Source organism: Podarcis vaucheri, assembly GCF_965113315.1.
Source record: "Podarcis vaucheri genome assembly, chromosome: 4".
NCBI lineage: Eukaryota > Metazoa > Chordata > Lepidosauria > Squamata > Lacertidae > Podarcis > Podarcis vaucheri.
This window is the reverse complement of record NC_138762.1, coordinates 92,041,965-92,069,709: the sequence shown is the minus strand read 5'-3', so window position 1 is coordinate 92,069,709 and position 27,745 is coordinate 92,041,965. Positions and strand designations below refer to the sequence as shown.

Here is a 27,745-nt window from a genome sequence, read left to right as displayed (position 1 = left end):
ACCTGCTAGGTCAGAGACAGAGACAAGTCACGTACCACCCTGATAGCACCGATTTTAAAGAATGTTATGCCTTGCGAGGGTGTTGGAGAAAGCCGGCCGGGAAAAAACCCTCCAACAGAAGCGATGTTATTTCTTGTGTAACACAGGAAATATCCAAATGACCAACAATTAACCAGTAAGTGCCGAAAAGGCACTAAAATACCAACACAATTAACACCAACTATAAGCTAATAATAATAAATTCAATGCACTTCCACAGGCTGGACTACAGAGGCAGAAAAAACAGAACAGGCCCACGTAGCCGAAGCTCCTCTTTGATTAAACTGCTGTCGAATCAAAAGGCCCCTCAGGTAGAATCAGGGAAAAAACAAACCTTAATGAATTATTTCAAATTAAATAATGTTGGTGCAGTACACAGGCCAGCCAGCAGGTGGCGCCAATCAGGCCCAGCCACTGTAGGACAAGGAGGCTGCAATACCGGCTTGGCCACCGGGGGAGCTCGTGAGCAAGCAGCTGCACTGACTCGCAGCAGCCACTAGAGAGCCAACAGTGGATACTCCAAGACACTCCACTTCAGTGAAGGTCTTGTTTCCTTCCTCTCCCCTCCCCAGGAGAGGACCAGGCACACCGCGGTAGGCTCCACGGACCACCAGAGCCACCGCAACGCGCCCCCCGCCGGGACAGCCCCCGAAGACCGGCGTACAGGTAAGCCGGTTGCCTTTCTAAGGGGGTGGGGGGCGGGAAGGTGGGGGGGGCCCAGCCGGGCTCCGCGTCCGCGGAGGCCGCGCACCCAACACCCCTTAAGGGAGGAGCAGGCCCGGCCGCGCTCCGCAACAGCGGAGATCGCGGCAAGGCCAAGGAGGAAGCGCCCAGGCCGCGCTCCGCAACGGTGGAGGCCGCGGCCCAGACCAGAGGTGGGGGGGGGAGACGGGAGGGAAGAAAGGCCCCGGCCGCGCTCCGCAGCAGCGGAGGCCGCGGCAAGGACCGGGGGGAGCGCCCGGCTGCGCTCCGCAACAGCGGAGGCCGCGGCCCAGGCGGCGAAACGGGGGTGAGGAGGGGGAAAGTCCCGGCCGCGCCCCGCAGCAGCGGAGGCCGCGGCGAACGAGGAGGCAGGGGGGAAGCGCCCGGCCGCGCTCCGCAGCAGCGGAGGCCGCGGCCCAGCTCAAAACGTGGGGAGGGGGGAGGCGGGAAGGGTAGAAGAAGAAAGGCCCGGCCTCGCTCAGTAGTGCGGAGACCGCGGCTAAGCCGACGGGGAAGGTGGGGGGGGAGGCGAAAGGGGGCAGGAGCGGCCGGCTGCGCTCTGCCGCCGCCGAGGCTGTAGCCCCTCAAGAAGAATTCGGGGGGGCCTCTAACCGAATAGGCAAAGCCTCCCCCTGACTAGGGGGGTCGCCCCGCTCAGCCCTGCCCTCCCCCAAGAGGGGTTTAGTAGATAGTAGCAAGGATCAGGGAGAAAAAACCAGTAAAATCAGAATAGGGCGAAATGCAAAAATTGACCCAGAAAAAGGGGATAGCCAAGGCTCAATACAACCGTCTCGAGCGTAGCTGCTCCTTCTCCTTGATCCGATGCAAAACGGCCAAGAGGACGGCCCATCGTCTTGGCACCTATATTTATATACTCTGACTCCTCCTCCGAATTAGCAACACTCAAAAATCCCCAGCAACCCAATTAACCCTTTAAGGGTTTGGGTTCCACCAAAATTTGCCTAGTCATGAAGCAGTGGCCTGTTCCCCAACCGCAACACGTGCTCTCTCCTAGTGAGAACACGCTTTAGCATATGGACATTTCATGCAAATATGAATCCTCCATCATCTTCTCTGTGAACGGTGCATTTTCAGTGCATTGCCATTGCAAATGGCTTCTTTTTAAATGTATTTTCTCACAAAATGCAAATAACTAAACATATTTTGGCTTAATTTATGCAAGCGAGATAGATTTTGTTACATTTTCTGAGCTAAGCACTGTATCAGAAAATTTGGAGAAGGGCATCATCTGAAGGATCAATGTATTCTGATCTTCACATAATTCAAGATGTGTGGTTCAGATTAGTTCATATTGAAATGCAAAAAACAATTAAAATTATTCAAACATCCCAACCATCAAAATTTAGTAAACTCATCTGCTTTGGTTAGAAAAAGAATTTTATACATCTCAACTTTGTAGTATTTAGGGCAATTTTAAATGTTTAAGCAAGTTTTGTTACAGAAGAGAATAAAGAAAGGTTATTTAATGATTTAAGTGCTGAGAGCCCACACAATCTCCTAAGGCTGCATAATATTTAGTAAATAAATCACGAGCCAACATTTTCTGCCTTTACAGAAAGATGCTCAGAGGTTTGGGAAATCAAAGGGCCATATACACACAAAAACATCATATGGTTTTACCAGCTTTGGCCAAGTTATTTAATTAAGTCCCTCCTTCTGCATATTTCATTGCTGGCTCTGGAAGGTTATAGATTAGAATTAAGATGTGATAAAGTGCATACTTTAGGAAAGGTGTAACATCCTTAACTCATTGCTGGTCAATTTATAAATGGAATGATGTGGCAAGTAGCAATTTTCAGTATTCAGATGAGTGTCAAGTATCAGGTTATATAAACAATATACGTGGCTCCAAAATCCTTTTGTAAGATTTCTCAATAGCTGCAGGTTTAGATCACACATGCATAAGCTCAAAAAGCTGTGGATTATGTTGAGAAGGTGCCAATTTGACACTGACTGCATGTTAAAATTCAGTGGGGACTTTAGTATAATGCTTTACTTGGCCATTGTCCCTCCCAATTTCAGTATAGCTATGAAACTAGAATATTTCTTTGTTGATAACCTCCTGTCTCGAGAGACAATGGAGTGCACCTCCCAGGGTGAAGTCAAACCACTACATTCCACTTAAACAGGCTTTCTTATATCCAACAGAGTATAACAATAAAACAATGAACAGGTAGTGATACAATGACTACTGCAATCAACATAAGATAATATCACTAAGGCAACTATCTGTAAACAAACAATAAACGTACATAAAAATGGCAAAAGTAGTTTCTTTCCCAAATAGGTTTTAGCTTAAACAATAGCAAACACAGTAAATCAATTGTTCACTTGTAATATATCAGTGGTTCAATGCTCAGTCCTTCTCTTTCCAAAATAGATTTTATCTTGAACAATTGCAAACACAGTAACAAAGGGCCCACTTCTGATATACAGTGGTGCCCCGCAAGACGAATGCCTTGCAAGACGGAAAACTCGCTAGACGAAAGAGTTTTCCGTTTTGGAGGTGCTTCACAAAACGAATTTCCTATGGGCTTGCTTCGCAAGACGACAATGTCTTGCGAGTTCCTGCTGTGTGTTTTTTTCCCTTCCCCCCCTTTTCTAAGCCACTAAGCCGCTTATCAGCTGATCCGATCAGCAGATAAGCCGCTAAAAGCCGTTAATAGCGCTAATCCACTAATCCGTCAATGGGCTTGCTTCGCAAGACGAAAAAACCGCTAGACGAAGAGAATCACAGAACGGATTCTTTTCGTCTTGCGAGGCACCACTGTACCAGTGGTTCAGTGCTTGGATGCTGTTCCGATAATCCAACGTTTCGTTGCTAAAAAGCTTAGTCATCAAGCTGTCAAAATCGGTTGTAACAGAATTGCACTGAACTAACAAGTAGAATAAGGAAAATTGAAATGAAAAGTATTCCTGGCCAGGCACAGTTCTGGATGAATTTACCTAATTTTCTCAACTCCTGATATTCTGTTCTCACATTTTATCCATAGGATAATACAATTTAGCCCTAGTATAATCCCACAAAACAAGTGATACGGTGCTGAGAGCTAGGATTGGTATTAAATGGTTTCTATTACTGGGCATAGGGACATGGGTGGCACTGTGGGTTAAACCACAGAGCCTAGGACTTGCCGATCAGAAGGTCGGCAGTTCCAATCCCCCCGACGGGGTGAGCTCCCATTGCTCAGTCCCTGCTCCTGCCAACCTAGCAGTTCAAAAGCACATCAAAGTGCAAGTAGATAAATAGTTACCGCTCCGGCGGGAAGGTAAATGGCTTTTCCGTGCGCTGCTCTGGTTCGCCAGAAGCGGCTTAGTCATGCTGGCCACATGATCCGGAAGTTGTACGCCGGCTCCTTCAGCCAATAAAGCGAGATGAGCTCCACAACCCCAGAGTCGGTCACGACTGGACCTAATGGTCAGGGGTCCCTTTACCTTTACTATTACCAGGCATCTGCTGACGCCTGAACAAATTCAGGAGTTCCATTGCCACTGCTGAGCCTGAAGATTATGGATACTGCTGTTTCTCCTTCTCTTATTTATCTATCTATTTATTTATTTTGCCTCTGCTTGGTTACATGCCCTCTCCAAGCATTGGCATGAGTGAGAAGATGAATCATCCTTGCCTTTCCTCCTCCTTCTTCTTCTCCTCCTCCTCCTCTTCTTTTTTTTACTTTTCCTATGCTGATTGGGGCCAGTGGAAGGGGCATGTTAAGTGGTGAGAAAAAAAGTGGACATGGGAGCCCAAAACCAGGAGACCGCACTGCCCTGCGCCCAAAAGGAAAAGTGTCTTAAAATGGAGCAGGGAGCAAGCCCAGGTTCTGTGAACCACAGGTAGCACTTAGGGCCCACTTTCAGGCTCCCACTGTGAGCAAAGAGGGCTGGACTACATTGGCCTTTGGTCTGATCTAGCAGCGCACTTTTTACGGTAAGTTTTGGTTCCATTCTATTTCTTACAGCAGGAACTAAAACTCTTGAAATGTGTCAGGGAACTGCCATCACAGTCAGGAGTGGAGGAAGGGCTCCCGAGCGATGCCGGAGAAGGTCCCAGCAGGAAAGGAGGGGACTCAGCGACCGGGGAAGGAAATCAGCGTTACACCAGGGAGAAAGGCAGGCAGAGGCGGGCTTCGGAGGGATGGCTCCAGGACTCTTCACCAGAGACCAGCGGGGAGAGCATTGGTCCTCCACTGCCCACACCCACCCTGCGCAGAAGACTTCCGCGCAGGGAGGCTAGGCGGAGACTATCCGTCAAGGAACTTTTATGTTGGAAGAAGTTCAGGAAACGCCCACTGACGGATTCTGCCAGTGACTGAAACAGACGCGGAATCAGGACTGTCCAGCCAGGGAAAGGTTTATCCAGGCAACCTCACTGAGAGTGGCGGCAACTTACGCATGAGCAACCCCCAATTCCCATTACAAAATGGTATGTATTTTTGAAGGGGACAAGAGCTCAAAAAACGCTTCAACACTTGATGCAGTACATGTATCTGTGTGTAAGTCTATTCATCAGTTGGTTCTTAGTATGCAGTGGAATTCAGACAAATGTAAGATAGCCTTCCTTATGTTTACCCAGTTTTCTTTCTCTTTTTTTGTATTGAACCCTGCTGGAAACTTGCCAATAAAGGTTTGAGAATCTGATCTGATGTATCACTCCTTCTACCTGAGCATGGGATTCCAAACATGACAGAGCTAGCTTATCACATTTCAAAGAAAGGGAAGAAGTATACATTATTGCTCTCTAAACAGTGGACCCCCCTGTGTGGCCATTGTCCAGACAAAATTGCCTAACTTCACCAATTGAGTAACTGTTCTATTCCCTATACAATATTTCTGGCCCTCATGGCCAGAAGAAGACATTGCAAATTTGATGATGATTGAATAGTTATATAATTGTGGCATAGCTATATAGCAGTGGTTCTGGGGAACCCTGGAGCTCTTTGGAAACTTATCAGGGATTCCTCAATGACAAGATGACTAACAGTGGGCAAAACTCCCAGAAAAACAGCTTGCCTAGCATCACCAATCTTCTCCTACAATGTGTTGAGTGTTGTTTCAGTGTGTACAACAGACCTGGCCATCACCCCATGTGAACAGAGTGTTAAACCTAGCAAACTCCCAAAAACTATCTGTTCTGTGGTAGACATGCAGGGAAGTCCTGCAAAACAAGTTCGTTTGGAAAAGAGTTCTCCGCAGGTGGAAAGTTTGAAAAACAACCACTATACAGATTTGTCAGCCAGAGTCTCCAAATGTCCTTGTAATGAGTGGTTATTGTGATGTGTCCTCTTCTCTGTCTGTTGTTCATGGATGTAGGTGTATAACATCCCCAGTTACAGCATATCAGAGTGGTTTATCTATGTGTACCAACTCTACCTTGGTTTCCAGTACTGAGACTATTTACTGAGACACTTCCAAATGCAAGCTCCAGTGGTACCGTAGCTGGGATGTTGGCCAGCATATCTAATTGGCCAGCAAGCTTCCAGCAGGATGATATTATGTCAACAAATGTGTTAGAATCCAAAGGAGAACTCAGCTGCAGTCTCCTTGAATTTGCCAATGAACAGTGAAGGACAACACATCCCCATATAATTTCTTGGTGGGAAACTTGGGTGAATTTCAATTAGAAATTGTGCTGTTTTGTGGAAATAACAATGGTCAGGAAGAAGAGCAGTTGGTATTGTGTACCAAACTCCAACAAGCCAAGTAATCAAATTGCACCTTTATTCTACTTCCCACAAAATCTTGGTGGTTGGTCTTTGGGAGAAGGAGCATCCCAGAGCCTGGGAGGGGAAATCTAGTTAGCTCCTGGGGAAAGCTTCAGAGACACCATCACTACTACACCTGGGACTGATGTAGAGGCAGGGAAGCTGTGGCCCTTCAAATGTGCTGGACTGCAACTTGCATCATCTCTGGCCACTGGTGATGCTGGTTGGGGCTGACTGGGCTGACTGGACCAGAGGGCTGCAGGTTCCCCAACCCTGGGCTAAACTTTGCTCTTTATCTACCACGTCCAGCATACTCTTCAACATCTCTTCTGATGGAGTGCAAGAGATAACTGTCTGAAAAATCAGAATACTGGCATGGACCCAATGCTAGCCATATTCAGAGCAGGTCCACTGAAATCAATAGACATGGCTCCAACCCAATATTCTTTTTGGACCTTTTGGACTGAGTATTCTGCAGTGGTTTATTTTCTTTCTTAAAAAGAAATCTTATGTTTGCAATGTCTTTAAAAATATATTTTGCTATTTCACCCCCCTATCTATCTATTGATCATGAGCCCCTTGGGGACAGAACTACTAACATTTAGAGGTGGGGAAAAACTGTTGTGAGCTGCTTTGAGTTCATAGTTTCAATGGATAGAAAAGCAGACAAACCACCTCCATTGGCCACCTTGTAATGACAAAGTAAACTCATTCCTGTACCTAGGAAATTCTAAAGAAATTCTGTAGTCACCATGGCCAGCAGTCAGGGTTAATGGGAGTGATAGTAGGCAATATCTGGGAGACCACAGAATTCCCATCATTGAAGTTTTTGATTTAATCCAATTAACATGTATGTGTAAGTGAAAAGTAAGGAAGGGCAGATTTCTCTGCTTCCTGTATTGTTGCTCTGCATTCCTCCTGAATTCTGGTTTAAGTAGGACAATTTCTAAAACTATTGCTGGAATTGGAGCATGCTGCAGCTTTCATTAAAAAACAACAACCCCAAAATATGCCATAGCAAGAACAAAAAACCCCTCTTTTGATTTGGCTTTAGGATGCTATCACATTGCCAGATCCCATTGGCTAGGTGGTGTCATCAAGAAGCCAAATAAAAGGGAAAGCTTGCTTTTCAAAGCAGCCTCAAGGAGTTGGTACCCCAAGCCTTGCTCTTCAGTTGGGCCCCGTCCACAGCCCACCCCTTGTGAAACACTGCTGAAGGTGGAGGGTCTGTTTGCATTTTGGTCCCATTATATTATTGATGCCATATGTCACAAGCCAAACGCAGCTTCTCAGCCACACATGGCCGCCCACCAAGTGCTCAACGTATAAGCCTCCAGTTTTTGCTGCCAGTTTGGGATTGCTATTTGTGGGCAATTTTGGCTCAGCCCTGAGCCAGACTTTTGGAGAGCTTCTGGGACAGCTGCCTCCTTGTGATATCTGGCAGTGAACCCCGCAGCGTTCTATTCCGACAGGGGACTCTCAGCAGACTCCTCCAGTGGTGCGGCTGCAGGGATCAATCTTTACTTTACTCAAATTATTGACATCCCGCTTCGAAAACCAATTATCAAAGTTCTTTGAGCTGGCCTGGAGTCCAAGACGCCAGCCCCCGCTACACACAACAGCGGTGCTCAAGCTTGCAGAACACCCAATCTTTTCCAGCCGTACGTTTTCTATGAGCATAATCCAGAAAGCTCCGGCACAAATTAATGAAAAGCAACTTAGTTCCATCTATTTCCCACTCGCCTGTGCTGTTTTCACCGGGAAGCTGTCACATCGCAGTGAAGCTGTTACACACGCAGATGGCTGGGCTTCCTTGTAGGCATGGACATCTGCACCCATCCCTGGTAATCAGATCAGCACTTTCTACTAATTACCCTTTCAATGCACTCTGATTATCCTCAATTGTTCCCACTAGAAAGCCACTGGGGTTTGTGTTGCATTAGCTTTCACAAAACTGGGAGTGGGGAGACGGAGGATGTATGGACACGCAGCAGGAGCCATCTAAACATTCACATATATATCCCAATCCAGTGATTACAAGGGACATGAGGACTATTTGTCGAATTGTTACTTCAATCTCACTGAGCAAGGCATCTTGAGGAGTCACAACACAGTCGTGTCCTAACGTTCTCCCAAAGAACACCACCATTAAGAAGAAGAAAAATCATGGGGTCATAATCGTGATGACAGTCCGTGCCCCCAACCACAATTATAGCAGCAATTACCATAAAGCGAACCCAAACAACAGCAACAACAGCAGGAAAAAAAGGAGATACCTTGAACTGAGCTGAAAGCAAAGCGGATAAGAAAGACACCTTATTATCACGCTGAGCTGCTGGAAACGATAACCAGATCTCGCTTATTATCAAAACTGAGCAGCTGCTCTGCCAGGATACTTTTGCTTACCCTTCCTATCCGGTGCCATGCCCACTGTTTAGATCTGCTTTGGGGATTTGGTGACAGCTCAGTGTTGGGAGGAAAGATGCTGAGATGAATCGGACAGCCGTGTTGCGGCTCCATCTGGCAAATGCAAATGTTTCTGTGCCTCTGTAAGAATTCCTCGGGACCTTTGACTGACCCTGTGTCTGCACAAGCCATACTGAACCTCTAGAGGGGCCACATGGTGCTCTCTGCAGGTGGAGAACATCAGACTGGGGGCCGAATGCAGCCCTCCATGATTCCCTGTCTCTCCTCCTCCTTCTTCAACCCTGCTCCTCTTCAAGTGCTTTTGACTGGCTGGAATGTGTCCTTGAACTCTTGCTTCCCTGGATGGAGGATGGGAAAACGTGTGTGCTTTCGCACAGCTGGAATGTCATCTACTGTAAAAAGACAAGAGAGGTCATCCAACCAACCAGCTTTCTAGTTGAGGAAGGGACTAACTACTACAATGTCTCTCAGCATCAACCTGCTTCTTCCTCTGTTCTAAGAAGTACTGGGATATTGTTATACTTTACTAGCTCCAAGACAAATAGCAGATGGATGGGCAATTTTCAGCAATGCAGAAACAATAAAGAATCCTCTTCTTATACCATGGTTTTAAAATTAGTTTTAAAAGCCTGAAAGAGTCTGAAGCACAAGATTTAAAAATGACATAGCATAATGCTTATTTTGAACCTTGGTTCATGATAGGCATATCTTTTTTTACAGTCCCCCCCCCTTCCTGCCTGCCTGATGCTACAGCCTCTGAGAGCTCCAGTTAAGTGCCAGAGTAAACCCTAGGCAGTCAAAATCTCAGGGTCCTCCTTGCAAACCCTAGTATGTTTTTTGTAATTTTATTTCAAGATCAAATCAATATTATTTTTATCTGTTGTTGTAGGGTCCCTAAAAGGCATGGGGGGCATAGGCAGGTGCCAACTCTGACTACTTGGTAATCCAGCACCGACCCAGATCACACTGGGCTGCCCAAGGTGACCCACAACAGTCCAGGAGTAACTCAACCTGACTTGACCATGGCCCTGAATTAGCCCAAATCAGCTCAGGTCTTGGACCTTGACCAAATCTGGGGCACAACCTGCTCCTCTTCAAGTGCTTTTGACTGGCTGGAATGTGTCCTTGAACTCTTGCTTCCCTGGATGGAGGATGGGAAAACGTGTGTGCTTTCGCACAGCTGGAATGTCATCTACTGTAAAAAGACAAGAGAGGTCATCCAACCAACCAGCTTTCTAGTTGAGGAAGGGACTAACTACTACAATGTCTCTCAGCATCAACCTGCTTCTTCCTCTGTTCTAAGAAGTACTGGGATATTGTTATACTTTACTAGCTCCAAGACAAATAGCAGATGGATGGGCAATTTTCAGCAATGCAGAAACAATAAAGAATCCTCTTCTTATACCATGGTTTTAAAATTAGTTTTAAAAGCCTGAAAGAGTCTGAAGCACAAGATTTAAAAATGACATAGCATAATGCTTATTTTGAACCTTGGTTCATGATAGGCATATCTTTTTTTACAGTCCCCCCCCTTCCTGCCTGCCTGATGCTACAGCCTCTGAGAGCTCCAGTTAAGTGCCAGAGTAAACCCTAGGCAGTCAAAATCTCAGGGTCCTCCTTGCAAACCCTAGTATGTTTTTTGTAATTTTATTTCAAGATCAAATCAATATTATTTTTATCTGTTGTTGTAGGGTCCCTAAAAGGCATGGGGGGCATAGGCAGGTGCCAACTCTGACTACTTGGTAATCCAGCACCGACCCAGATCACACTGGGCTGCCCAAGGTGACCCACAACAGTCCAGGAGTAACTCAACCTGACTTGACCATGGCCCTGAATTAGCCCAAATCAGCTCAGGTCTTGGACCTTGACCAAATCTGGGGCACAACCATATTAAATAAAGGTGTAGATTGTTGTTTTTCTCTGTACAAAGTCACCACCAGACAGTTGTATCCAACAAACTCATCCCATGACTTCTCTTTGGCCAACAGAACTCACCCTCCTTGTACTTCCCTGGGGAGCCCCTGCCCCAATCTGCTTCAGAGGGTTGGGAGAACACATGGGGTAGGAAAAAGAGTTCCATTTCCCAAGCAGATATACTTGTATGAATGGGATGCAGCCCCTCCAAAAGAGTCTATTTTCCAGGGACTTTTCCTTAGGACACTTCCACTTTTCCTGTTTTCATCAGAGCTCAGAGTTATGTAATTGCAGCCAAACTTTATAAGAAGTTCTCCAAATAGTTTCACCCATTCAAACATTTTCCCCCTTTTAGCCAAATTTTGTAGCACATAGCTCCAGACTGGGCTGATGGTAAAGAGCCATTTGTCCGCTCTGCAGTTATCGTTTTGCTTGAAAGAATTGTTCTGCCTTTAAAGAACACCAAGTCTTTCTCCTGCATCTCCAAGCCGTTATTCACTGCAATCGGCATTCACAGAAAGAGTACTTTCTTTACATCTAACAAAGAGAGCAACTTGTGTCAATTCTTGCACACCAGTGTACGTCGGCATCTGGCATTGATATTAATTTCTTCCTCTGATCTATCATTTTAGGCAGCCACAAAGTTGTCCCCGCAGATCAAAGAGGCAGCAGAGATCCAACTGACAAAAAGTTGAAATGGGACTTCAGAGCAGCAGCAGAGAATCATTCCCTTTAATCATAGAGTGAGTCCAAGCCCAGACTGTGAGGAAGAAGAAGCCCAGAGATCAGGAGATTCTCTGCCAGTTTTTCAAAGTTATGCTAGAACATCAAGGCAGAGGACACATGTACTGGTGTGCAAGCAGAGATAGGGGCCAAGGGCCAAGTAAAGGGGGAAGTATCAAAAACCAGAGGAAGGGACATGTACATCTTATCTAGGGTTGAACAGAAAGTTAGAGTATTGGACTTTTTGCTCAGCTTTTTTCAGGGCAGGGGAGGTGTACCTAAAACTGGAAGGGGAAGAGACAGTATTAGAGAGGATTTAAAAGTATCAGGGATGCTACTTATAAACTGTGCTGGCTTCGCACATCTCAGCAGTTGTCAATGGTCGCATCTCCCTTACCCTAAATTCTGCAGGAATTATGCCATGTCATGATATAGCATTGTTCTGAAAGAAATTGAGGGACAGAAATGGCTACTCCATTTCCTCTCCTTAGAAGCCCTCTTGGAGCAGTGGTTTGCCTAACATTGTACCAAGAGAAATGCCATCCAACACAACACTACCATCAAAGATAAGTGCCCCTTGAAATGTTACAACCCCACTCCCAGCCATTTCTGAATTATACAATCATATTTATATGCAGCTATATACATGACACTCTGGGTCTGATCCGTAACATTTCCAGTTAAGTAGAATTTAACTTAGGGATAGGGAGCAAGTTGTTATTCCAGATGTTATTAGAAAAGAACTCTCACCTTGACTATTGGCATCCTGGCTGGGGTGATGTGTGTTGAGTCCACCAACATCTGGCAGGCCAAAGGTTTGCCATATCTGTTACAACTAATTTTGCTAGGGAATAATTCTGCCTGAAAACACAAAGGCTGGAATCAAAATATGCTTGTGCGTGGATCTGCTTTCAAATGTTTGGTCGGGTTCACTTGAGCATTCACAAGGTACTCTCATGATTACTCCATCGCTTCTCTGAAGAATTCACTGGCTTTTCAGTGGCCAGCTTTTCAGCAGCGTTGGCTGGATACATTTGCTCCCTGAGAAGAACAGCAAATGGATCTCTGCATCCTTGTCAAGATGCAAAATATCAAGGGGCAAGCCAAGTTATTTTTGGCGCGTTGAGTGAGAAAATCACAGGAAATTAACCAGGTGGTGACTTGGAAGCCCTGGTTAGCATTGAAAAAGGTCCCACCCATATATTTCATCTGGGGCAACATCAATGGTCTCCAGAGGTCCAGTTTGGTTTATTACAATACCTCATATGGAAATATATAAACAGAAAATTATTGAGCTGTCTTTGTGGAAGGATGGAATTAAAAATTGAGAGGAGAGGGGCACGTCAAAGGATCTGGGAAAATGTGTTCACTTACTAAGAAGCAATATCTTTCTGATACTGGATTTCTTAGCCTTTGACTAAAAAACTTCAAGTCCATCACTTTTTTGCTATTTATTTTCTGAAGGCAAAGCATACCCATTGAACAATACTTCCTTAACAGTTTCCCCAACCTGAAAATAGAAGCTGTGCTACCAAGAAGAAGCTAAGGCTTTTGGCATGTGGGGGATGCAGGTTGCTGTAGGGTATAGAAAGAGTCAGGAAATTTCCAGTAATTTATACTAATTTATTTCTTTTAAAATTTATTATTACATTTATATCCCAGCTTTGCTCCATGGAGCTCAAGGCAGTGCATATAGTTCTCCCTCTCTTCATTTCATCCTCAAAACCCTATGAAGTAGGTTAGGTTGGGAGACCGTGACTAGCTCAAGGCCATATAGTGAGCTTCATGTGTGTAGATTTGAACCCTGGTCTCCCAACTCCTAGCCCAACTCTCTAACGCTGTCAATAGTCTCAGTATGCATTTCCTGGACATCTTACCCCAGGAACACTGAGCTAACATTATACCTTATATCTGTAAGACTTGTATCCCAGTGCATGACTTGTGCCATATAGGACTGCTTAGTTGAACTGGGTTGGTAGGTAGGGATGAACAAACATGTCAGTTTTGGTTTCTCTCTATATCTCAATTCCCCCCAATCTTAAATTCATCCCTACACCAGTTTGCATTTTTTTTACAGGGTCCTTATGAAAATTTATTAGCATTTTAGTGCAAATTTATCATAATACACACATTTTTCTATGTGGTTTTTCTTAATCTACACATTTTCGCAAAGCATTTCCCCACAATATATGTATTTTAGTATGCTATTTTCACAAATATATGCATTTCTAGAAACACATTACACTGGTATATTGCTTCTTCTTCTTCTTTGGCAATCATTAGTAGCTGAGTAAGATTGTCTTCCATGAACACTGTCTTAACACTGAGTCCGTAAGTGACTGTGGACGCCAGTTCTGGATCCACACATCTTTCCACAGTGGGGACATAGTTTTTTGGGCAGGAGTTGAGCATGGTGAGGGTTTGCCAAGTGTGCCTTCCTTTTAGCACATTTCTCCCTTTTGTCCTGAGTTGGAGCATCTTCAAAGTCCATGACACCTTTGGTAAAGGCTGTTCTCCAATTGGAAAGCTCGTAGGCCAGTGTTTCCAAGTTGTTGGTGTTTAAACTACTTTTTTTTAAGATTTGCTTTGAGAGAGTCTTTAAACCTCTTTTGTTGACCACCAGCATTATGCTTTCCATTTTTAAGTTGGGAATCGAGTAGTGGCTTTGGAAGACGATCATGAGGCATCCAAACAACATGTCCAATGAAGTTGATGTTGAAGAATCATTGCTTCAACATTGGTGATCTTTGCTTTTTCCAGGACACTGACATTGTTTGCCTATCTTCCTAAGTGATGTGTATTTTTTTTTTCAGAAACACCATGGATGGAATCTTTCAAGGAGTTGGATATGGTGTTTATAAGTGGTCCATATTCCACAAGCATACAGTAAGGTTGGTAGTACAATAGCTTTGTAAACAAGCATTTTGGTTTCCCTGTGAATGTCCTGGTCTTCAAACACTCTGCACTTCAGTCAGGAGAAAGCTAAACTTGGAGAGCTCAGGCAATGCTGGATTTCGGCATCATTGTCAGCCCTTGTGGAAAGATAACTGCCATAGTAGGAGAAGTGATCAACACCTTCCAACATTACAAAGGGGTTGTTTTGTGCTTGTTAGTGCAGCACTTTGGTTTTTTGGATGTTGAGCGATAGGCCAAGCTTTCTGTAAGCTTCTACGAAGATATTTATGATGTTTTGGAGATCATCCTCTGAGCGTGCACACACTACGTTGTCATCACCATATTGAACTCTATCACGGAAGTTATGGTAACCTTACTCTTTGCTTCCAGCCTGCCCAAGTTAAAAGCTTTCCATCTGTTCAATATATGATTTCTACTCCGGTGGGGAGTTTCCCTTCCACATTGTGTAGGATCATGGCAATGAAAATAATAAATATGCATGGCTTGACTGCACTGCAAAATTAAAATAAGTGCAGATTACAACACCCTGCTGTGTTTCAGTTTGCACATTGCTTCAAAGAGTGCAAATTCAGCAAGTTCACCTTTAAATGTGAACTGAATCAAATTTACCCCCCATTCCTTTGGTAGGACACCATTTGCGCAGACTTATTTGCTATTTATGATGGCCAATCTGGGGCTTGCTTTTATTATTGTTTGAGACAAAACAGCAACAAGAGGATTGTGTGGGATGTTGACAAGACGCAGGATGTAGCAACTGGGTGGCATTCAGGTTGTTGGGCTCTGCTACCCTGTCCTAAACTTGCATGTTTCTGTAGAAGAAATAAATAACTCCTTTCCTGGGGACAACTATTATATAAGTGGTTTTTGCACATTCAGAAAATGGAGAAAATTTTGTTTGCACCTTGTCTTATTGGTTGGACTGGTGGCTTGTCAAGAGTACAGAATTATGGAATCAGTATATCACTGTAGCTCCCCTAATGCCTGAGACATAATGGAAACTTGGAGTCAGAGCCAAACATGTCATCTCCAGTTTGGGTGCTTCAGCAACACAGCTGGCCTTCATCCTTGTAGAATTTGGCTCTTTGGAACGAACAAGCAGCAACAAATAAAAATGGAAAAGAAACATGATACAGAGATAGATAATAAGACAATGAAAAACGAGACAAATTAGTGTATGTTACAATATGATCTTCATCCCTCTTCCCACAAAAAAAGACAGAAAGAACAACCTCAGGTTTGGGAAATAAAGATTCTATGAAGAGAACAAGGAATAGACAGACAGACAGACATATAGCAATCACAATTACTGGGAGATTCAAATCTGAAACGAGGGCAAAGAATCATGGCCAATTATCTTACTCTTTTAAGAATTTTAGAATAAAATGAAAGCCTCCATGTTTTTTAAAATTGTGAGAAAGATGCACACGGAGAACAGAGCAGAAAACAGGACAAGTCTGGCTGAAATTACCGTATTTTTCGCTCTATAGGACGCACCAGATGATAAGATGCACCTAGTTTGGGGGGGAGGAAAACAATGAAAAAAAGGAGGAATCTTGTGGCTGTTCTGGCTTCTGGGATGACCGCGCCAAGCCTCTTCAGGGCAGCAGGATGAAGGCTCCCCCTGCCCGGAAGAGGCTGCACGGGGCGTAGCGATCCCTCTTGCTGTCCTGGCTTATAGGATAGCCGCACGCAGCCTCTCTCGGGCAGAAGCCAGGGCAGGCACGTTGCTGAAGGGGCGCTGCACAGTTCTCCCTCTCTGCGCAAAGCCTCTCCTGTGAAGGAGAGGTGCTGCACAGAAAGGTAGAGCTTCAGCGAAGCGGGAGGAGGAACAGAAGGGGCTCCGTTCTTCCTCCCGCTTCGCTGAAGGGGCGCTGCGCAGCTCTACCTCTCTGTGCAGCGCCATTCACCCCATAAGACGCACTAACATTTCCCCTTACTTTATAGGAGGAAAAAAGTGTGTCTTATGGAGCGAAAAATACGGTACTTGATTTAAGAATGGAATATTTCTCTCTCTCTTTTTGCAAGTTTCCTCAGAAGTTGTTGTTTTGTTTTGTTTTTAAGGCACTGGAATCCAAATCAAGTTGGCAAGAATGTATTGGCTGAGGCTTTGAAAGAAGTATTTTTATCCTTTGCTTTCTTGAGAAAACTCAAGTGAAAGTTAGGAAATATGATTTTGATTATTTTAAATAAGCAGTGTACAAAAGACAGAAGCAACAGCAGGCAGCTTAAACAAAATATTTCAAAATTCGGTCATGTATAAAAATGTTACATTCATACAAAGTAATCATTACCTGGACATGGGATCTATGTCTGATTTCTACATTTACCTACCTGCTGCAAAAAAGAAAAAGAAAAAAAATTGTTTGCCATAATAAAGCTTTAAAGGTAAAGGGACCCCTGACCGTTAGGTCCAGGCGTGACCAACTCTGGGGTTGCGGTGCTCATCTCGCTTTACTGGCCAAGGGAGCCGGCGTACAGCTTCTGGGTCATGTGGCCAGCAAGACTAAGCCGCTTCTGGCGAACCAGAGCAGCACACAGAAACGCCGTTTACCTTCCCGAAGCTTTAGGCATCATCAAAATAACCACTACATGAGCAAATCAAGCCACTTTCGCATTCATAGCCTTGGTTCATGGCTTGGTACATGGCTCTATTGGCATCTGCTTTAGCAGCAGACAATTTCACACTCACTTTTGCCCAAGAGAGTTGATTTTTCAAGGATGACAGAGATAGCTGCAAATAAATGCCAAGTCTGCATGGAACGATTAGAAAACAGCTGTACTCATGTTCTGAAAACCCAAGCTGTTCAGGATGCAAATCCATTAACTTCTTTCCATCTTCAGAATTTGTCTCCTGAATTCGTATGTTATGCACCAGGGAGAAAATATTGTCCATTTGATGTCTTTTAGCATTTAGGATCTCACTTTCATATAAAAAGTGGACAGTGCTGATATTTAAGTCTGTTATTTAATAAAAAGCCCTGTTAATTCAATGTTAAGTAAAGTATAGTCCAAACAGTGAAATAATAGATGTCATCCTAGTCTTCTGTAATAGGAAGCAGATTAAAGTGTGTGGCAATTACATCACTAAACCACTGTAATAAACAGGACAATGACTCAATCAAGACTGCCATTTTGCAGATATGAACATCACAACTCTTTCTGATTTGCCATAAGGGAACATTACATAATGTTCCTGTAAATAAAGGTGCGAAACTGATCCCCCCAATCCACACCACTGGAGAGGATTAGGATACATTGAAGGTAACAATCGGCCAGTCTCTACTGGCCTTTTTTAATGGGGTGGTCTTAGCCACTATGGAGGCCCCTACCACACTCAGAATTGCAGGACGCTATTGCAGAGAAGCCCATAAATGGAAAATTTCAGACTGGGCTGCCAGTAGGGATGAATAATAATAATAATAATAATAATAATAATAATAATAATAATAATAATAATTTATTATTTATAGCCCGCCCATCTGGCTGGGTTTCCCCAGCCACCCAAGGCAGCTTCCAGCAAAGTATTAAAATACAATAATTCAAATATTAATCGCTTCCCTAAACAGGGCTGCCTTCAGATTTCTTCTGGAAGAAGGCATCAATTCCTGTTCTGACCTGTGTTCATCCCATGCAGCGTTCTTTCTGTTCTGCTACGGTTCAGTTTCCAGCAAAAACTAGATTATCTACTACCCATGTACAAAAGAAGCAACAGATTTTGTGTTTAGCTTTTGTGGATCGGGGGCGGGGGGAGCAACAGCGTCAGTTCACAAGTGGCTGTATTCATTTAAACAGTTGTCCAACAGTGATGTAGCACAGCAATGATTTAGATTCTGCTTTTTAGTGAGAGTATTTTTGAACTATTTATTGAATTTCCCTTCAAGAATTTTTCCCTATATCGGCATACAAAAAAGTTAACAATAATAGACATTGATATAAGTATTTAAACATCACACAGATGCCTGTTTCTCAAGTATTATATTTACTTCAGTTGGAACCAGAAGGTTCCCTTTTCCAGAAACATATCCAGCCTTTTTATATTATTGAATCTCTGCTCTCTTCAATTTTGCTATTTTCCCCATGTTCCATGTTTTTTCTCAAAATACTTTTTTTGTATTCTTGTCTAGAGCTGATGCTGAAAGCTCTCCCCCCCCCAGCAAGTTTTTTCTTTTCCAGTTCTTCCCCTGCTTTCAAACATTCTTATTCATTTATAGACTCTCTCTTTTTAAAAAAGGAGAAGTTTAAATTGTATTTTTTATGCCCCCAGAGTTGTGCAATGACCCTTTGGAAATACTCCATAGAATTCCATTCACTAACAAAATATGTTCAGTGTGCCTCAGAAATCATTATGAGGTGCATTCTACTGCTTCAATAGTACCTGATACTGGGAGAGAGAAAAATTAAATGGCGGCTATCTCAAAACCTATATCTGCATTCACAATATACGGGGTTTTTTGTGCAGGCAATATGTGCTCTGAAAGCCTTACAATCTGATATTTTCTACTTCTCTCCATAAAATATTTGACACCAGACAGCCATACAATAGAACATTCTCTCCCTTTAATCCATATTGCTAGAACTCAACTTTCTGCCTCAAATAACTTTTTGGAAATGTATTTTCAAATCTGCTTAGTGCCTAAGGAGAAATATCACAGATAAGCAATGTGGTACCCTCCAGATATTGCTGGACATCCAGTCCCATCAGCCTCAACCAGTACAACCAATGACAGGGATGATGGGAGTTATAGTTCTGCAACCTCTTGAGGGCATCTTGCTTGCTACTCCTGCATTACATATTTAAAAAATTAGAAACTGCAGTCCTGCACCCAGTATCCTGGAAGTACATAGGAGTAGACATGTTGAATGCTACAACCTGATTGGCCTACAGGAGGAGCCCAATCAGACCCCAGGAGGAAGTTAATCAGCCTATTAGGTCGGTAGGATACTAGGATGCAACAACTGATTGGCCTGCAGCAGCAGCCCAATCAGGCTCCAGGAGGGAAAACATAATCAACCAGTCTGTCGGTTCTAATTGTGTAAATAATGTATATAACGCCTGAGGTTCGGGGGGGGGGGGACAATCACTGTTCCTGTGAGCTGAAACAAAGAGCATGAAATTACTACTTGGCTCTGAGTATATTTCAAGAAGATTTCTTCCCTATGTTTTACAGCTGCCATGCTGAGTAGCTTCATGGAACTGATGACTCTGCCGACAATGTCCCAACTTTGTGACATGTCTATCTACCACTGCACTTTGAAAACACATGTCCCTACTTACATATGCTGTATGGTGGCACTCACCTGCTGAGTTGATGTTGCTTGTTGAGAAGGAGAGCAGGAGCATCAAGGTGGCGGAGAGGTCGGTGTGGTGCAAACACGCTAGCAGAAACACCAGATTGGCTCTGCCGGTGTGTTTGCACTATGCTGATCTCCATGAGATCTTGCTCCTCTCCTTCCTGGTAAGCAACATACCCTCCAACTTTTCTCCAATGATGCGGGTGGCGCTGTGGGTTAAACCACAGAGCCTAGGACTTGTCGATCAGAAGATTGGTGGTTCGAATCCCCGTGACGGGATGAGCTCCCGTTGCTCGGTCCCAGCTCCTGCCAACCTAGCAGTTCGAAAGCACGTCAAAGTGCAAGTAGATAAATAGGTACCGCTCCAGTGGGAAGGTAAACGGCATTTCCGTGCGCTGCTCTGGTTCGCCAGAAGCGGCTTAATCATGCTGGCCACATGACCCGGAAGCTGTATGCCAGCTCCCTTGGCCAATAAAGCAAGATGAGTGCCGCAACCCCAGAGTCGGCCACAACTGGACCTAATGGTCAGGGGTCCCTTTACCTTATTCCATAATAATATTCCAGCACCGAGGGCCTTCTGGCGGTTCCCTCATTGTGAGAAGTGAGGTTACAGTGAACCAGACAGAGGGCCTTCTCAGTAGTGGCACCCGCCCTGTGGAACGCCCTCCCTTCAGATGCGAAAGAAATAAGCAGCTATCTTCTTTTTAAAAGACATCTGAAGGCAGCCCTGTTTAGGGAAGTTTTTAAATATTTAATGCTGTGTTGTTTTTAACACTTGATTAGAAGCCATCCAAAGTGGCTGGGGAAACTCAACCAGATGGGCGGGGTATAAATAATGAATTATTATTATTATTATTATTATTATTATTATTATTATTATTATTATTATTATTATTATTTGTGTGTATATACATTACACACACACACACACACACACTGCCTGTCTAACTGGGTTGCCTTAGCTACTCTGGGCGGCTTCCAACATATATAAAAACATAATAAAACATTAAACATTACTAAACTTCCCTATACAGCCTTCAGGTGTCTTCTAAAGGTCAAATAGTTACTTATCTCCTTGGCTCAGGGATTGCATAACTCCATACCCTCCAACATTTATCCAATGTAAATATGGACATCCTAAGGAAAAGCGGGACATTCCGGAATCAAATCAGAAACTGAGATAGCTTCTGTAAATCCGGGAGTGTCCCTGGAAATTAGGGATACTTGGAGGGTCTGAAGCAGCAATGACTCAAGAGTTTAGGAGGACAGATGAGCACCTGCCCCTCCCATGTGCTCTCCGCTGTTGCCTATTTAAATCCATTGTTGCAAGGCATCATATTAAAATAACAAGAAAGAGGCTTTGCCACACCTCAGACATTAGCCCCACTTAGTTTAATAGCATTATTCCCAGGTAAGTCTATGTAAGATTGCAGTCTAAAAATATTTATACCATATAAAGCACCTGGCTTTTCTGTCCAATGAGAATAGTTGTTAAGAATGTCTGTGGAGCTTTGTTGCTATGGTAACAAGCAATTATACTCTCATGTCAGTTCAAGGGTTTATATCTTCTCTTCCAGATTTTCAGACATTTGGAAATAGCCATTTCCCCCTCTCATATTTCTTATATTTAGCAAAATGTGCCACATAGCTCCAGCATCTTAAAAGTTTTACTTACTGAGATCCTTTTAGTATGTTCTTTGTCAAGCCAATTAATGTGATAAGAGGCATGGCATTGTGGCAGGAAATTCTGCCCCCAACTGATGTGTGGTCCTTTGTCGGTAAGATGTGAAAATGCGCTTTTCCTTGGTTTTTCAACATTCCCTCCCCATGATCAACTGTAGGCATGGAGGTCTTTTCAGAGTCTTCGATGAAAGCATTCGGGTCAAGGTAAAGCCTGCCATTTATGTACTGCAAACACACACACACTTATTGTATACAGTAGGTTATGAACCACTGAAACCCATGTCATGAACCCATTGAATGCATTCATTTAAGATGTCATTTATAAAAGTCGATTCTAAGCTATACTTCCAAAGAAGTTCAAAATTGAACCAACCCATTGAACCAGCCGTTCATGCTACAATAACAGCTTGTCACTTGGAGGAAATTCCTGTTTAACATAGGTGACTAGTTGATTATCTACTTGCAAGACTTCTGGATAATGAACATGGCACTTTTAGGTTATACAGAGAGCTGAAATCACAATATAAATACGATGTAGTAGAAGTAATACTAGTAGCAACAGCACACATCCAGCTTAATACATATCTGCTTACTCTGCCCATTGATATACAGTGGTTTCTCGGTTTAAGAAAAGTCTGGCTTAAGAACGATTTGGTTTACAAACTCCGCAAAATCGGAAGTAGTGTCTTGGTTTGAGAATTTTACCCCAGTCTAAGAATGGAATCTGAATGGTGGAAGGGCACCGGCAGCGGGAGGCATCATTAAGGAAAGCATGCCTCAGTTTAAGAACAATTTTGGTTTAAGAACGGACTTCCGGAATGGATTAAGTTCATAAACCGAGGTACCACTGTAATTAATATAGGTGTCCTTGGACATTTTGATAATTTTACTAGTAATTGTTGATTTTATTGGCCAGTGTTGTGCTTTATTATATGGTGATCCAAACTGGCATTTATTTTTGTAAAAGAAAAGTGGTATAGAATAATAATAATAATAATAATAATAATAATAATAATAATAATAATAATAATAATGGCAACATTAATTAACAGTCTAAACTCATTATCCTGTCTCAGTGCTTCCCTTGTAGAGTGAGTAAGGAAGAGGACAGGAAAAAAACTAAAATGAATGGCCTCTGACCTTTAGTATCTCTGGCTCCACCCATTGGGGTCTCAGGCTTCTGGAAGGGACAACAGGGGCTTTGAAAAAGAATGGGAACCTTTTATGATATATTTGCAGAAACACACAAACACAAAATGGACTCGTTGGCAGGATTTATATAAATATTTAAAATTTTATTTACATAAAACAAGGACTATAACACTGTGATAACATAGTATTGTATATAAACAGCAGAATGTATCGTTTGATGTAATAAACCAGAAATGGAAGCAGAGGGAAGTCAACGGGGGGGGGGTATGTGTGTGGAAAACGTGAGGCACGTTTGCAACCCGCATCATTCACAACCTGCAGTGCCGCGTCTGCTCACATGCAGGTCATGATTCGGCGCTTCTGCGCATGCGCAAAGCGTGATTTAGTGCTTCTGCACATGTGCAAGTGCCGAAACCCGGAAATAACCCTTCTGGTACTTCCGAGTTTGGCGTGGTGTGCGACCTGAAAATGTGCAACCTGAAGCGTCTGTAACCCAAGGTATGACTGTATGCAAAATGCTACTGGGAGTAATCATATCCAATTGTCAGGCTTCAGGGGAATCTGATCCCTCCCACAGTGGCAGCGAAGAAGCAGATAAAAAAGAAGAGCTCTTACCAAGTATTTTATTCAATATTTACAGAGAGAACATAGAAATGCCGTCTCTCCTAGATAATGGCGTTGCTCCGAGCAAAGTCCCACCCCTCCTTCTTGCCTATTCTACATTATCCCTGCAACGGCAGATTTGTGCTCTTTGCCTCTGAGCTTCCTGTTCTACTACTCTCAATGCACGCCAGGTCCTAGGAGAAGGGGGGTCAGGAATGCTTTCTAATGATAATGTGTCAGCCAGCTCTGCTGTTCCCCCCCTCCCCTTCCATTATTTCACAGCTTTCCCCCTCTTCTTTCTCAGAGTCAGGACCTTCAGCAAACCACTGTTGTAATTCTATACTGCCCTCCTGTTCTTGGGAAAGTTCAGGAGAAGGAGAGGGGCTGTCTCCACCATTGCTCCTCCAATGTCCAGTTCCTGACACCAATTGGTGTAGGTGCACATGGATATAGATGGAAATAAAAACAAATAGACACTTGATGATATTTTATATTTTTCATAAAATTGTGCCTAAACATAGCTTGAGTCTTCTCTGATGCATCCATGCCCTGAAAATACACCCCATGTTTAAATTAAAGTTAAATGACTTGTTGAGCGGGGAAGTAGATTAAATATGCAAAAGTTTAGGGATCACATAAATGAGATTCCATTTCCCACTTTGTTGTCTTAGGGATCTGCTGGGCAGCAATTCTTTGCAGCCCTCCATTCTCCTTTATTCATTAGGAGCAAAGAAATTGAATCAAGGAAAACAACAACATATGCCTCTGAAGCCAAGTTTTTAATTATTGATGGTCAATTTGAGGATGAAAATCTTTGGGGAGGTGGGGGAGGGTTGTTGTTGTTGGCATAGCCTGCAAAATAATCTGAGAAATTTCAAGCTATATATTCTAAACAAAATGGCCGGATCTGAAAAATCTTAGTTGGCTACTGTAGTTATTTTAGCACAATTTTGTTCTTGGTTTACATAGCCAAAGATCCTACCTGGGACTATTAGCAAATATGAGTTTCTCACCTAAAAATGCAGGCTTTGTGAGCCTCTGGTGATTTTCATCCAGGATGGGAAATCTATTTCCTGTCTATGCCACTTTCCTTTGAATTCAATTCCCTTTCTGCATTAATGAGCACATTTTCTTTTTTTAAAAAAAAAACCAACAACTTTCAAATTACATCCCTAAATACATATTTATATCATTTATTTATTGTATTTATGCATCGTTCTTTCCTGAACATCGCTGAAACGAAGAACAGACAAGAAAATTAGATCAGTGATTAAAATGATTAAAACAAATGCAAACCTAAAATATTTATAATGGTCATTAAAAACGCAGTCCACATTCTGCCGTTTCAGAGTAAACATTGACATAACAGTCTGAAAAGACCTGAGTAAACAGAAATGTCTTTAGCTGATATATAAATCCCAACAATGAAGAGGACAGATGCCACTCTGAGGGGAGTGAAAGCCCCATCAGAAGTTGTCCACCCAATCCAGTTCTCATGGGAACTACAAGCAGAGCTCTCCTCCTCCTCTAGTGGCTTGGTACTGGAAGAAACACTCCTGCGGACGCATGGGCCCTGAGGTATTTAGGGCTTTAGAGACTATTACTTTGAATTGGACCTGTTAGTTTACCACAGCAAGTGCATAACATTTCTTCTTCTTTCTTCTTTGACAATCACTCGTAGCTGAGTAAGATTGTCTTCCATAAACCTGGTTTTAACTGTGAGTCCATAAGCGACTGTGGAGGCCAATTCTGGATCCACACGTCCTTCCACAGTGGGGACATAGGTTTCCAGGTGGGAGTTGATCACGGTGAGGGTTTGCAAGCATGTCTTCCTCTTAGCACACATCTTCCTTTCGTCCTGAGTTTGAGCTTCTTCAAAGCCCATGACACCTTTGGTAAAGGCTGTTCTCCAACTGGAGCACTCACAGGCCAGTGTTTCCCAGTTGTCAGTGTTTATACTACATTTTTTTTTTTTAGATTTGCATCACATTAAGGAGTGGTGATGGTCCATGGGGTCACGAAGAGTCGGACACGACTAAACGACTAAACAACAACAACAAGACTAAACAATAACAAGAAGAAGGAGTGGTGATATCCAAAGTCCTGAACAACTCAGGCCCAAGGTACCTTTATTAATAATAATAATAATAATAATAATAATAATAATAATAATAATAATAATAATAATAGAATTTATACCTATACCTGGAGGTCTCAGGGCGGTTCATAATAAAGATCAACACAAAAACTGTTGGGATTTTGCCTACCTGCAGCTTCCCACAGAGGCAATTAAGAGTTGGCCAAAGGCCAAGAAGACTGAGCAGAGGGAGTTATTCTGCCTCAAGATATGGGACCTTGGATACAACTCTGCTATTGGTTGAGGTCTCCACAGAGGCATGATGACTCATGACCTTCCTGGATGGATAAGTGGTTGGTCAGTGTTGTGTTCTGAGAGTCATTTGGAGTTTGTTCCGTGAGAGAGAGTTAAGATCCGTATCTGTGTCCTGTATATAGTAACTTGTAGAGTCTGTTGTAAATAATACACACCTCTAAGAAACCAAGTTACTGGTAGCAGCGTCTTGTTCCTGCTTCATCCTTCCTTCCTGCAATTGATTGCTTCTGGAAGTCTGTGTATGCTCTGCTATATTCAACTGGGTCTGGCTAAGATCCTGCAACAGATTGAAGTTGTGAAACACTAATAAAAACTGCAACACACACACACACACACACACACACACACACACACACAAAACAATCCAGTAACCCCCCCCCCCAAAAAAAAGAGTCATGTTTTAAAAGGGCATAGGATGCCAGGCAAACTTCCACCTGAGCCATTATATTTCAGCTCAGTCACTGAGATCATCTGGAGGAGCTGCTGTTAGATGTCCCTTGAGTCACAGAGGCCCAAACAGTCCTCAGGTAAAACACAGCATTAAGTATCACTGATCCCATTCTGCGGAACACTCTTCCAACTGAGATTCAGCAGGCATCCTCAGGGGCTACTATGAAACTACGCTACAGTGCCCCTAATCCGGGAGAGGGCCCAGTTGTGATTTTAGTCCATATTACTTAAAATTTTGGGGTCTAGTAGACCGGATTTGACTAGCAGGATTCAAATCATTCTATGATGTGTCATGCATGTATATAACATTTCCCCCTTAAATGACTCAAAAGCATAGGAAATTTGTATTTGCGTCACTGACTTTGACATGTCAGGTAATCCCATACAGTACAGCAATTTTATGAAAAATCTGAGGTGTAGTAGTTACAGTGATACCTCGGGTTAAGTACTTAATTTGTTCCGGAGGTCCGTTCTTAACCTGAAACTGTTCTTAACCTGAAGCACCACTTTAGCTAATGGGGCCTCCTGCTGCTGCCGTGCCACTGGAGCATGATTTCTGTTCTCATCCTGAAGCAAAGTTCTTAACCTGAGGTACTATTTCTGGGTTAGTGGAGTCTGTAACCTGAAGCGTATATAACCTGAGGTACCACTGTATTCTTTTTTTATTAAAAAAAAAACACAAAAACACAATTATGGTGATCTGTTAAGGAATAACCAAATTGAAAAAAGATAACAGTGGTTACCCAGACCTTGTTGCTAGTCGTGAAGGGGCCCCCATGGCAGTTCAAAAATGCAAATCTGTCAGTGGGCATCCTTGCATTGGACTGCCTGGCATCCTTTGAATACTTATTTAAAAGGCCTTTGCAGCTGGTTAATTCTGATTAGCCAGTTATTGATTATCTGTTCCTTCAAAATGTAATTTATTTATTATGTTTTAGTAGTGTGCATATTGATATAGAAATAATTTCATAAACAAACAAACAAAGAAATACTATACTCACTCCAGGAACAATGTCAGCAGGTGAAGTGACAATAGCTGGAAAGAGATACTATTTGTCACCCAATAATCTATCTAATTTATGATTTGCATGCCCCTTGTTCATGAGTTCATACATTGAATTCTTGGGGGTACATAAGTGGCTTTTATGTCCTTAGGTTTACATGGTTTTCCCATTATGACATTACTGCCTCATGCCCCATTTCAGAATTCACATGACATTCAGAAAGCTGCAATGAGTTAAAAGCAACAAAGGTCTGAAAAGAGGAAGACTCACAATTATTCTCTTAAAATCCGACTCGCAGAGATACATGTAAATCAAACAAGCAGCCACTCTCCACCAAATATCAGTGACTGAGATCAGTTTTCTAAGTGCCCTAGGGATAAATCAGCATTGAATCAGAATGTATGTCAGAACTCATGTGATTTATGAAGCTGTTTACTAAACTATATTGAACTGATTGTGCTCCACTGATGCCAGGTATGGGGGAAACTCATGCATGACAAGTAGAGAATATTATGTGTGCTCCCCACTTAGATGATTTTTGCCTTGTGTGACTTTCCAAAATGTGTGTTCTGGGGAAATAGGTTCTTGCAGTGGAGGACTGCTTTTGCATACAAAAAAAGGTAGATTGTTAAAAAAGAAAAGAAAACCGAAACTCTTAGCATATAGCCCTGAATTCCAGTTTCACAGTGCAAACTAGATCATATTAGCATTTGGCCTAGGGCATC

General features: G+C 43.1%; 1 long non-coding RNA gene across 1 annotated transcript; it reads right to left on the bottom strand.

Moving 5' to 3' along the window:
- Window positions 1–11,084: 11,084 nt before the first annotated feature.
- On the bottom strand, window positions 11,085–15,435 carry LOC309530223. The gene is made up of 3 exons (XR_014218697.1): window positions 15,346–15,435; window positions 12,279–12,389; window positions 11,085–11,342 (listed from the first exon to the last, which is right to left on the bottom strand). It is a non-coding gene; the product is annotated as an uncharacterized lncRNA (long non-coding RNA).
- Window positions 15,436–27,745: the final 12,310 nt, after the last annotated feature.